The 13,381-nt window shown below is 41.5% G+C and overlaps 1 pseudogene; it reads left to right on the forward strand.

Annotated features, from left to right (window-relative positions):
• The first annotated feature begins 4,417 nt into the window (after positions 1-4,417).
• On the forward strand, positions 4,418-5,317 carry LOC149117964 (uncharacterized; annotated as a pseudogene).
• Positions 5,318-13,381: the final 8,064 nt, after the last annotated feature.

Raw genomic sequence — 13,381 nt, forward strand, 5'->3', positions numbered from 1 at the left:
TTAGTTAGCATCAAAGTCGACTATATGTTAGGTGAAAGATACATTTCATACGGCACTACCCACGAACGTTGAGTGCTTTCCCTTGTGGTAGAGCATAACATGTAAGACGCATGCGTTCAAGCATTGCTAGTGTGATAAACTTCGTTCTCGAGTTCAGATGCAGGCTTTTTTATATTTTGTAATGAGTGATATCGCACTTTCGTTTTGGCAGGGGATAGCAGTTATATTTCAGGTAACGTCAGTTCTCCTATTTTAGTTCAAAGAACACTACTGTGACTGCGTATGTTCTGGAATCTTCCCTAGCTCGATTCAAGAAATGTCGTCTGCTGTTTTATAACTATCGTGTGTTTGACAGGATTGAAATAGAGAATGGGAACATATTGCTTCTCCTTAGCAGCTTGTTTGTTTCCTCTTCTATGAAAGAGAGCCCAAAGTTCATATTCAGCCGAAACTTTCCCGCGTTAGCTACATGTAAAACTAGTAAATTTATGACAGAAGAAACTTCGTTATTATTGCTGCAGACCTTGAAACCTCTAATGAATTTCATCAGTCGATGAGGTGACTCGCTCACCGATGTGGGATATAATTTCGGTTAAGTAAAGATCTCTACCATCAACACTTCTCGTTGAAACCCTCCTTAGTTGTATTACTCGATAACATTGTGTATTAGTTTAATGTGGTTTTACTGTTTACATCAACTCGGCTGGCAACAGAATTAGAACGCACTATTCTGTGATTCGACGTGACTATTTGATGATTAGATTAGTTCTTGTTTATCGGTGAAATGAAAATTTACGTTTTGAATAAAACAAAATCATTCCTCTTCGACTTTTCGGTAGAAATGTAACTTGTATATTCCATTTATCTCCAGCAATGAGTTAAAAAAATATATACGCATCTTTCTTATATTTTCGCGGAAACAAAGGTATCTTGTTCCATACATTGGCGAGGAAAACAAAAGTATAATGCTACAAAATAAACGAAACTCAAGATAACATACCACGATGAATTTAAAACCGTCTTAACAAACGGTAATTGTAAGTTATGTTTGGGCAAAACACAAACATGAAACACACACACTGCTAAGATTATGTCTTATCAAGTCTTTGTCCGCTCATATTCTGCAAAGGTGAAAGGGCCTAGTTGACTACCAAGGGAGAGAACGGCAGGGGTGAGGACCTGTGTGACTACTGCATCAGAGCCGTAAATTTCACTCTGCACTATCTGAGATTGTGTCACTAGTTTAGTGCAGAATGCACTGTTGGGATGGTTTTGGGGGCTGCCTGCCGCTAATGCAATAAGTCGCTAATGCGGTAAGTTGTAAACTTTTATGTTTGTTTAATTACATGTAATTAATTTCAATTAATTAACTAGTCTAGAGAGAAGGAAATGGTGGGGGTGAGCTAGGAAAGGTACAGTGTACCCTACGTAAAACGTGTTACATCTACTCAGTTAGGAGTAAAGATCGCAAGCCTATATATTTGTCTCAAGTAACCCCTTGCTCTCCTTGTGGTACTATTCTCTTAAGAACAAAACCAATTTGCTCTAAACGCAAGTGCAGATTAGCTAGCGTTCGTGTCTTCTATACATTAGGTGGATGATACATTGCATACGGGATAACACACAAATGTTGAGTAGTTTTCCCTATGGTAGAACCCAACATGTAAGAGGCATGCGTTCTAGCATCCTAAGTGTTATATACTATGTTTCCAGGCGGTTTTTTATGTCATGTAATGTCAGGTACTAGGTAGCGCCACTTGTCCCTTTTTACTGCAAAAGTTAAACCTTAACTGCGTCTGTAAGAAAGACCAAAAAGTTCCCGAGTTAGTGGCTTTAATATTCTGCAAATTGTAAATTTGTGACAAAAGAAACCAGGAAAGTGCTCAAATATTGCTGCAGACTCCGTGGCACCTAATGAAAGCGCAAATTAATTTAATCAGTCTTTGAGGAGACTCGTTCATCGATGCAGGATAATATCGGCCGAGTAGCGCTGTTTACCTTCAATACTTCTCATTGAAACGCTTCCCAGTGGTATTAGTCGATATTGTTTTGTATTAATTTTGAATTATATTTCACAGACTCCGTTCGAAATATATGAGACAACAAATGGTATGAATTTCCCGGTTAGTGCTTCAAACCACTTTTTGACGCCATCAGAAGGGCGAACCCCCCTAAAGAAACAATAAAAGGGGCCTGGGTATACCCACAAGGCCCTGGGACCTAGATCTCGTGGTCCCTTGATGCTTCGGTGGCTTTTTTCCTTGTGCTTCAAACCATTCGGTAAGTATTTTCCTTTTGCCCTGCGTTTTAGTGCAGAGTGCACTACTGGGATGGTTTAGGAGGCTGCTGTTCGCTAAGGTGCTAACGCAATAAGGTGTAAACTTTAATGCTTGTTTAATTAATTAATTTCAATTAATTAATTAGCATTGTAGTAAGTAGGTGGGGTAGGTACCTCTGTTTACTACGTAAAACGTATGATACTCACGTTACTTTAAAGATAACATCACAAACCTATATATGTTTTCGCAAATCTCTTGCTATCCTAGTGGTGCTATTCTCTTAAGAACAAAATCAATTTGCTTGAAAAGCATGCGCAGATAACTTAGGCCCGTTCCAAACGTCGCTCCATTCATGCGCCGAACCTAACTGATGAGTTAAGTACGGCAGAAGGGCGGCGTTTGAATCAGTTTGGTTCGGCAGGTTAAGTTTGGTGCGGCAAACAACATTAAATGCGGCAGGGTCTGTCGCACTATGCGACGTTGGGGCGACAGCTGATTCATACGGCGTTCTCTTCGAGGGTCGAACCTAATGCATAAATTACTGTAATTTATTTTTCATATAACGGGACTCGTGATTGGCTCAAAATTAAGTGGCGTGACCAGTCATGCACGAAGCTCAAAGTCGTCGCTAAAAATAAAGACAACAAAATACCAGTATGCCTTTGATTTATGAGAAACGAAACTGTATAAGCGAGTTTCTTCAGCGCAAATTCATTTTTTGCTTTTCTTCGTGATAATAGCCTAGCTTATTAGATTTCCCTTTAACAAGTCAATTTAACGAGGAGAAAATCTGTCTAAATACAAACACTGAACCTTGAGTTTGAATTTGCTTCCCTAAATATTGCTATAACAGCATGATAACAGCGAAATGTTAGTCACAGCTTTTCTTTTTGGACAGAGTTCGTGAATTCAGAACGCATATTTTCTTGTCGAAAATTGTTACCACCGGCTTCCCGAATTAAGTTCGACGCAAGTACGCCGTCTGAACCAGCCGTCGCTCTAAAGTCGAACTTAATCAAGTTTGGTTCCGCACATAAGTGGAGCGGCGTTTTGGACCGGGCCGTAGCCTTCAGTGTCCAGTTCTGGCCCTCTCTCTGTCACGCAACGCTACTGTAGCGTTGCTTGACAGAGAGAGGGCCAGAAGTGGACTATTTTGACCGGGGACAGCAGCTGTATTTCAGGTAACGTCAATTCTCCCTTTTCTAGTGCAAATAACGCTACTGTGACTGCGTATCTGGAATCACCCCTAGCTCGATTCAAGAAATTTCGTCTGCTGTTTTATGTATTGCGTGGTTGCCAGGGTTCAAATAAAGAATGCCTCTGCCTAGCGGCTTGTCCATTTCCTCTTCTATGAAGGGAGGAAAAAGTTCATATTCAGTCGAAACTTTCTCGCGTTGGTTACATGAAAAACTAATAATTTTGTGACACAGGAAACTTCGCAAATATTGCCGCAGACTCCGTGGCACTTAATTAATACCAATTAATTTCATCAGTCTTCGAGGTGACTCTCTCACCGATGTAGGATATAAGTTCAGGAATTAAGTTGGACAAAAGCACGGCAGAAGCATGGCGTCTGAATAAAACTTTTCAATTAAGTTCGACAAGCTCTGCAGCTCTGCCGTGCCACACTACTCTGGCACGGCAGCGATTCGAACGTCGTGCTTCTGCCGCGCCAAACAAAATTCATACATTATATTAATGTATTTTGGCGAGATTGCGTTCCCACGGGGAATTAGGAGGAGGATTGTTTCGAGGGATCAGTATATCCTGAATTTGGTTCGACTCTGGCACAACGTCTGAATCAGAGTTGTTTTCCTGCCGTGCTACAGTCGAACCTAATTGCAATTTAGTTCGGCACGGCAGAAGCACGACGTCTCAATTGGGCCTTATATTTTTGAAGAAACAAGGGTATCATGTTGCATAGCTCGGCGAGGAAAACAAAAGTATCAAGTTACATACGTTGGAGTTAAAAATAAAATTGTCATATTTGCCACTTCTACGTATTATTGTATTTAAAATGACTGAAACTCAGCGTAGAACATCACAATAAAATTCAAAGCAGTCTTGACAAACGGTAATTGTAAGTTATTTTTGGACCTTGAAAGAAAATACAAACATGAAACTTATACAATGCTAAGATGACGTCTTATGAAGTTTTTGTCTGTTCATATTCTGCAAGGGGAAAAGGTCTAGTTGACTGCCAAGGGAGAGAACAGCATGGGTAAGGACCTATGTGACTACTGTATCAGAGCCGTAAATTACACTCTGCACTATCTGAGATTGTCTTACTAGTTTACAAATTCTAACCGTTTTTTAGGCTTTACCTCTTTGTTTTTACACAGGTTTCTTTTAGGTGATATTTGTCGCTTTTCAGGATATTATGATACTAATTTTTTGAGAAAATTACATTTTATCTTACCAGCCATCTCTTGTTATTTTGGATGACTGGGCGACTCCTGAAGTGGATGCGCTCTCTGCTCTAAAACTCGATCAAGAACAGAAAGGGATGAGGAAATGTTTAATGTCCAGTGTGCTTTCTTAATTGCCAGGGGTCTACTTTGTGGCCTTCATGATTGTATCGAAAATGATTCAGCTCCACTTTACGAGGAAATCAAAGTAGCTTTTGAACAAGCTCTTTGCCTTTTAGGCTCAGCCAATGCTCAACTGTCTATCCTGGGACGACAGAGAGTCCTCGCAGCTATAAACCGTTCGAGGATAAAGCTCGCGGAACTACCTCTGCCTAACGCAAAATGATGGCTATTTGGAGATGATTTCCCCTCCTTGGCCTCAAAGCAGGCCGAGTTGTCAAGGGGTCTCGCAAAAAAATTTGCACAGACTACAGGGAAATCCTTTTCTAGACGTAGTAATAGTTCCCAGTCTCAAAGCAGACATCGTAGAGACACCTTTAACAAGTATCAAACCACTGGGTATTCAAACCCTTCTAAATCTTAGTCAAATTACCAAGGGCCTTGTTCAAAAAACGGGCTTTTTCGTCCCCCTCCCAGAAGGGACGTCAGTCAGACTCTCAGAGTGCATAGTGTCCTGGAGAACCCTAACATCGGACCCACAGATTCTCTGAATTGCTTCAGGTTACAAGATAAGTTTCCTCAAAACTACTTTTCAAAAGTCTCCACCATTTATCCAAACATCGGGTCAGGAGGCACTCCTAATATCCCAGGAAGTGAACGAGTTATTGCAAAAAGGGGCCATACATAAGACGCCTTTTACCAGAGACAGTTTCTTACAGCCGCCTGTTTCTTGTATTCAAAGAGGGGGGATCTTTGCGTCCGGTGATACGTTCTTTGAACAAGTTTACTGTAAACGAGCCTTTCCAGACGAAAAACCTAAGTTGCCTAAAGACGTGGCTTTTACCAGAGATTTTATGACAAATATGTACAGATTAAAAGATGCTTACCTTTCTGTGGCTGTTCACGAGTCTTCCCGAAAGTTCCCTCGCTTCTTTTGGAAGGGAACATGTTACCAATTCAAAGCTCTTCCATTCGGCCTGTGTTCAGCCCCCAGAATTTTTGCGAAAGTTCTAAAACCTGTTCCCGCATTCCTGAGGAGGAAGGCCATTCGAGTCCTTATTTACCCGGACGACTTTCTTCTTTTGGCTGTTACAATGGAGGTAGCTGTCAAAAATACTCAGCTGGTAGTGACTCTCCTTCAGTCCCCAGGTTTTAAAATAAACCTCAAGAAATAATTACTGATTCCAACACAATGATAACCTCACCGGATTTCCAAATCGACTCAATGTGCATGATGATATCACTCCCGGCAAAAAAGGCCAACAAAATTCTAGACTGTTGTCGCCGGGTGCTCGTTGCTAAAAGTATGAAATTGCGAAACCTAGCAAGTTAAACAGGCTAAAATCATCCAGGAACGTTCGACGCGTTATCCCGTCTTATCTTCCCGATAAGTTGTTTATTTCATTTAAACGCCCCCACAAACTGGTCACTTCTACATCGTTGGGGCGTTAGCTACGAACCTTTATGAGTGCAGCAGGAATAGTCAAATTTTTAAAGCTCACGTTGTGCGTGGTGCATCTACGACAGTAACTGCTAATGCATTTGTCCCGCTCTCGACTATCATGTGAATGGCCGACTGGTCTTCTGCTTCAATTTTCAGAACATTTTACTATTAACCATTGTTTACTTCAGACTTTGCTACAGGGTTCTTATCCTTAAAGTAGATCTACTTGTAAACTCAGCTATTCTCCTGTTGAGCGTTGATTTATCTATAATATACATATAATTTAAAAGTTTTGTTATGTGGAACCATGGCTGTTTTATTGCTCTTAGTAGCAGCGTTAGAAACTACCATTTTGTTGTCTCGTATATTTCGAACGGAGTCTGTGAAATATAATGAGAATTATACTAGGGCCGTGAAGCGGCCTGAAGTTATAATTCAAATTATATGAACAGATGAAGTGAGAAATATATGAGCTTCCCACCCTTCTTTCCTCCCTTCTATGGTGTCTCCCTTTTCCTTGTCTATTCCATGGCGTCAAACAGCCACCGAAGCATCATGGGACGACGCGATCTAGGTCCCAGGGCCTTGTGGGTATGCCCAGGCTCCTTTTATTGGCTTTTTTGGGGGTTCAACGTTCTGATGGCGTTAAAAAGTGGTTTGAAGCACTAACCGGGAAATTCGTTCCATTTGTTGTCCGATATATTTCTCACTTCATCTTTTCGTATAGCTTGAATTATAACTTCAGGCCGCTTCGCGGCCCTAGTATAATCCTCATTGTTTTTTGTTGTTAACAACAAAAGAGGCAACAGAAAAAGAAAGTGGTATTCCGTGACTATCTGATAATTAAATTCGTTCTTGTTCAACTGTGAGAAGAAAATTTGCATTTTGCGGAAAAAACCAAATTGTTTCTCTTCCATTTCTTCGTCAGATATTTAACTTTCTCTCGTTTATCCCCAAAACAAGCTCATCTTCCGTGTGTTTTGGAGAAAACATGTTACATACCTTTGCGAGGAAAACAAAAGTATCAAGTTACAAACTTGGCGCGAAGAGCTAAATTGTCACATTTGTTCAGAGTATTATTGAATTTAAATGAACAAAAATCATCGTAAGACACCAGAGTAAAATTTAAAAGCCGTCGTGACAAACAGTAATTGTACCTAATCTTCGGACCTTAAATGAAAATACAGCCTTGAAACGTACTCACTGCTAAGGGGAAAAGCCCTAGCAGACTACCAAGGTAGATACAAACCGGAACTGAACCGAGCAGGGGTGACTACCTATGGGAGTACCGTGCCAGAGCTATCAATTGCAGTCTGCACTATCTGAGATTGTCTCTCTAGTTTTCTCTTTCTTTCAATTTTCGGTGAAGTAGTGTTGTGTTGTGTAAAAAGGGTAAACTTTCGAGTCGTATAAAATGCGAAAATGTCTGTTATTTAACTTGAGTATTTTGCACAGAACTTCCTCTTGGGGGTTGGAAGGGCTATGTGATCGCTGAGTGAGGGAGTTGTGCATGTGCGAGTGTCACACCAATCACAGTGTGGGTTGTATCAAAGAACGGATCAAATTGCTTGTAAGACAATAAGGTGATATCTACATTAATCTGGAGACGTGTCAGATTACTGTAGTTTCTTCAGTCAAACATTTTATGGCTTACTATTTAGCTATCTTACCATGACCGATGTAACATCGCATGTACATCTTAAATTCCCAGTTTCTTTCTTGCTGTACATCGCAACCAAAAAAACTTGTCAAATTAGCCAAATCATTACTGTAAACAGCTCCATGAATGCTCCTATCTCCGACACTTCCAAAAAAAATAACTCTTGCACGCCTTGCGTGCCTATGTTTTACGTGATCGGTAACCTAAAGAAACGTGTAACTTGGTCACAGAATAGCTTGTATGTATAGGAAAACATTGTAATTGAAGATAATTTTGAAGAATCAGCAGTAGAAATTATCAGTCCATTTGAGTATGAAATATCTGCGATCTCGTGCTCGGCTCATATTCTACAACAGGCCTAGCACACAGAAATACTACCCACAATGATGGAAATGAGAACTTTCACAAACAAGAACTTAAGCTTAATTATTTAAGCTTAATTACTTAAATAAGACTGAAAGCCTGTCTACTTCACAACTGTTGTTAAAATGCACACAGAGGATAAAATGCAGACTGTAGACTCTTTAAGAAATACTGTATATTGTATTCCCATTTCCTTTATTTAACAATTATAAAACAATCCTAAGAAACAGTCCTTGTGGGAGGCGCGGTGGCCTCATGGTTAGTGCGCTCGTCTCCGGATCGAGCGGTCCGGGTTGGAGCCCTGGCCGGGGACATTCTGTTGTGTTCTTGGGCAAGACACTTTATTCTCACGTGCCTCTCTCCACCCAGGTGTATAAATGGCTACCGGCGAACTTAATGCTGGGGGTAACCCTGCGATGGACTAGCATCCCATCCAGGGGGGAGTAGAAATACTCCTAGTCGGTTCATGCTACAGAAACCGGGATAAGCTCCGGCCTGATGGGCCACTTGGCTCGCATGCAGACTTTACCTAAGAAAATACACGCGCTGATTGGTAAAAAATCGTGTTTCTTGAACTCGATAGAAACACAGAACTTGCACGAGCTGTTGACGTAATGATGGTGCGAGTAAGGAGAATTTATATTTTGATAACCAAAGTCAACAAACTGTTTTTCTTTTTGACGTCTCGATGTTTTTTAAACGGAATAGAAAACATGTTTTCCGTGTTTCTATCGAGGTAGAGAAACACTCGTTAAATACTGAGAAACCCTCCGATGGTTTTGAAAAAGAGTTTCATTTGGCTGGATGAAATCACACACAACAACAACTACAATTCAACATGGCGAACCCTGACAAGAACTGGGCGCCTCACTTTAATGCGCATGCGTTAAACCAATGAGAATACATAACACTTCCTCCCGCTTTTAAATGTTGTCACAAAAGCTGAGCAGCACCAAAAATACATGATAATAACAAACTTGAACTTCCTAATATCAACAAGACTTCTACTGAGAGTAGATAATGTTCTTAGCCTTTAAAATGTTCTTGAAGTCACAAGTCAAGCCTATCTGGGACTTTTCTCTCTCTGGGTGGGTATCTGCCTTTAGCTCTTATGGGCGTGTTCCTTGGACTGGTCCACTTTGGCGCTGCACTGGAGATGGTAGTTCAAGCTTTGGAACAGCAACAGGTTTCTGAGTCGCGCCAGGTTGGTCTTGAGTTGTCTTTGAAACACTGACACTCGCTGGTAGTGGAGGTGTACTCGATCCCGACACTAGAACTGATGACTCCTCAGGAACCACTTTCTTAAAAGCCTCTTCAGAAGTTACACGCTCCGTCCGCAGGAGGTGATCAATGTGAACATAACGCAGTTGGCGACCAACTCTCACCAGGTAGGTCAATGGTCCCACCGTCTTATTAGTGTACCTGGAGCCCACTTCTCCATTCCTCCCCGGGTATTTCTCACATTACCCGAGTCACGTGGTGACAGTTCACGCAATTTGACATGACTCTTATCATGCTGCCGCTGCTGTCTGCTTTGCTGGTTCTGGATGTGCTCTTCCATGATTGGTAGGAGAATACTGAACTTGGTGCAAAGTTTACGTTTCAAGAACAGTTCTCATGGTGTTACTCCAGTCACTGAATGAGGAGTGTCTCTATACTAGAACAGCCAGTTGGCTAGTTGGTGTTTCAGTGAACGTTTCTTGCCACCTCTTCTCACACTTTCAGCATGTTTGCCTAACGCTCTCTTCAAGATCTGGACTCTGCGCTCTGCTGCCCCATTGGACGATGGATGGTACGGAGGTACCAGTGCTTGTTTAACTCCATTCTGTTTAAAATGGCCGAAGACAGTTTTCGCGCGCGCTTTTGCTGATGCAATTCAACGCGCACACATGGATTGCAAAAAACAAACATGCCGTCAATAGAGCGATCATTTTATTTACTCAACACCCGCACTGTCCGTGCCATTTTGCTATATAACTGAACTCAGTGTATTGACGGCTTTAGTCTTCTGTTACAAAGATATGTTAGAAAAGGTAACTATGCAAAGAACCCAGCAGTTCTCAGCTTTTTCTTTGTTACTGAAAGAACCCAGTTAAATACAGCTCCTGCGTAGTAAGTCAAAAAATTGCGATTGAATGAAAAATTGCACTTTCGGAAACAGGCCTATTTCTCGAGAACCACCCATTAGAATTTCACGAAATTTGGCACGAAAATACTTTAGGAAATAACTGACAGGAGTATATGAAATAATTGAGCTTTAAGAAAGTAAATTCTAGATATTCCAGTGAATCTTCAACAAGGGATAATTAAAGATCTCTCTGTTAAATTATTAGCAAAATGGTGTTAACTTGTGAAAATCGTTACAAGCTTGTTGCATGCAACTTATCAAGAAAATCTAGTGACAAGATTTTCTACAAATAAACAAAACTGAATTTAAGACCTCTTTATATTTACTCATGTTGCCATGGCAACGGCACATACGTCAGCTAAACCATCAAAAAACCAAAGTTTGTGTTGTTAACTTGCTGCCATTTTTGACAACCGAGGGATCAATGGTTACAGAGAAAAAGGTGAAAGAAACACAGGTATCAAAAACGGTGTTCAGCCGCCTTAAGGAAATCTGTGAATTCCTGGGAAATGAATTAGGGCACATTGTCCGAGACAACTTCTTCTGGCAATCCATATCCCGTAAACCACATTCTCATTTGATCAATAGGCCTTTGAGAAGTGTTGGATCTCATATATGCCACCTCTATTCACTTGGAATGGCTGTCAATCAACCCAAGAAAATAATTGCCATATTTTTTCTGAAACAATTCGTGTAACGGTTAAAGCAAGGTGGAAAGATTAGGAATGAAGTGTCCATATTAGTTCGCAGCCCTAAGTAAGAGCGGAGTACTGCTACGTTCTTTGGACTTGGTGCTGCGGTAATAGCTGCAATCTTCTCTTCTGTGGGATGTCGGCCTTCCCCGTCTACACGGTAACCTAGGAACTCTATATTTGTAACCATGAACTCACACTTAGACTTCTTAGCTAATATGCCATGGCTTTCCGGCCGAGTCAACACCTCATCTAGCACTTGCAAGTTCTTCATGGGGATCTGTTCTGATTATGATGTCATCGATACTACAACGCACATTGTCCATTCCCTGTAATATCTGATCCATGGTTGACTGAAAAAGTGCAGGGGGAGAGGCGATGCCATAGGTTAGGCGTTGATTGGGATAGAATCCTTTGTAAGTGTTCACAGTTAGGTATTGTTGGCTATCCCTGCTCAGTTCCATTTGCTGATAGGCATTTGACAAATCAATCTTGCTGAACACAGTTCCACTTCCCAATCTGGCAAATATATCTTCGGTGTCCGGCAGCGGGTAAGGGTTGTCTAGAAGGACCTGGTTCACTAACACCTTGAGGTCACCACAGATGCGTATTCTTCCATCTTTCTTGGGCACGCAGACAACAGGAGAAGCCCAGGCACTCCATTTCACCTTCTTGATGACTCCTAACTTCTCCATTCGGTCTTTTTCTTCTTCCACCTTTTGGAGTAGTGCATAGGGAACTGGATGAGCTTTGCAGAATATCGGTGTTGCATCATCTTGAAACTTTATCTCTGCCCTTAAACCTTTGATGGGTCCCAGTCCCTTGTGAAATACCCTTTTGAGATGATTTAGAACATCAGACACAGTGTCAGCTTTGCTCACATGAAAGATATTGGGCCAATTTAACTTCAGTTGCTCCAACCAGTTTCTGCCTAGGAGTGGAGGGATTTGTCCATCCACAACAATCAAAGGTAGCAAAAGTTCCTACTGTTCATAGATCACAGGCAAATGAACTTCACCTTAGACAGGAATTTGGACACCATTGTAAGCCTTCTACTTAATCTTGGTACAACGTAAGGGCCATTGGTCATGGGGCTCCTGTATCTAATTGCATTTTACAACTCTTCTAATCCAGCATCAGTAACACAAAAATCGGGGTGTGTCCATCTTTTCCAGAATCTTTCGCTGTAAAAATGCCCAGAAGTACATCATCCTCCATGTCGTCCTCGACCACCTCTTGCAGGCATTTTGTCTCTAGAAGCTCTCTCTTTCTATCACTTGACTTCCCCGTTGCTGAATCATTGCTGGGTTTTATCTTGCATACACTTGCATAAAGACCCACTTTCTTACACTTCGTGTATACACTTTGGCGGGCTGGGCAAATTTTATCCTTGACCACACCGGTAGCATCAGTTAGCCTTTTCTTCCCTTTTTGCTGCTCAGGGGGCTTTGAATCTGAGGTTGAGACAACTTTATTCACTCCCAAGGATTCCTCAGTTGAAGATGCAAAATCTTATCTTCCCATTTTCTTAGCTTGAAGGTCAACTGCTTTCATCCATCGATCTACCGCTGGAACTTTCTGAAGAGTAAGATGCTACTTTGCCTGCAATTTTCTATTTAATTCCGATGATCGACATTTATCAATAAGTTGATCTCTACAGTCGACATCTGGGTTTGCAAAATTACAGTTCTGTGCTTGCTTCCTAAGCATAGTTATGATTTGGCCTACTCTTTCTCTCCTGTTGAGCCATGCTCCTGAATACATATCGCTCATACGGTCGAGTAAGATTCGTGACAAAATACGCGTTCAGAGTGCATACCGTTTTCACGAAATCGGTAGCCGTATCCTCTTGAAATTGTTCGGTCGGACCTGGGTCAGTTAGCGTTTCGTACAACTCCTGAACCTCCATTCGCACTGTGTGAAGTAACAAAGCCTTTTTTTGTGCATCGTTGACCACTCCTTTGGCCACAAGAATGTATTGAAACGATTGAAGCCATTTCTTCCAACGTGGTCCCAATGCAGACGAATTACCTTACACCTTACCTTACAAGCTACACCTTGAATTTCGATATTAACTACCGGCATTCTTCCTTAGTTAGCCAATCCCATCCTCGTCGCCAGTGTTAAATACTGAGAAACCCTCCAATGGTTTCGGAAAGTGTTCGATTTCGCTGGGTGAAATCACACACACAACAGCAACATGGCGAACCCTGACAAGAACTGGGCGCCTCACTTGAATGCGCACGCGTTAGACCACTGACAATACATAACACTCGTCACAATTTGG

This window comes from Orbicella faveolata, unplaced genomic scaffold (assembly GCF_042242905.1).
Source record: "Orbicella faveolata isolate gen_17 unplaced genomic scaffold, um_ofav_v1 contig_1, whole genome shotgun sequence".
Classification (NCBI taxonomy): Eukaryota; Metazoa; Cnidaria; class Anthozoa; order Scleractinia; family Merulinidae; genus Orbicella; species Orbicella faveolata.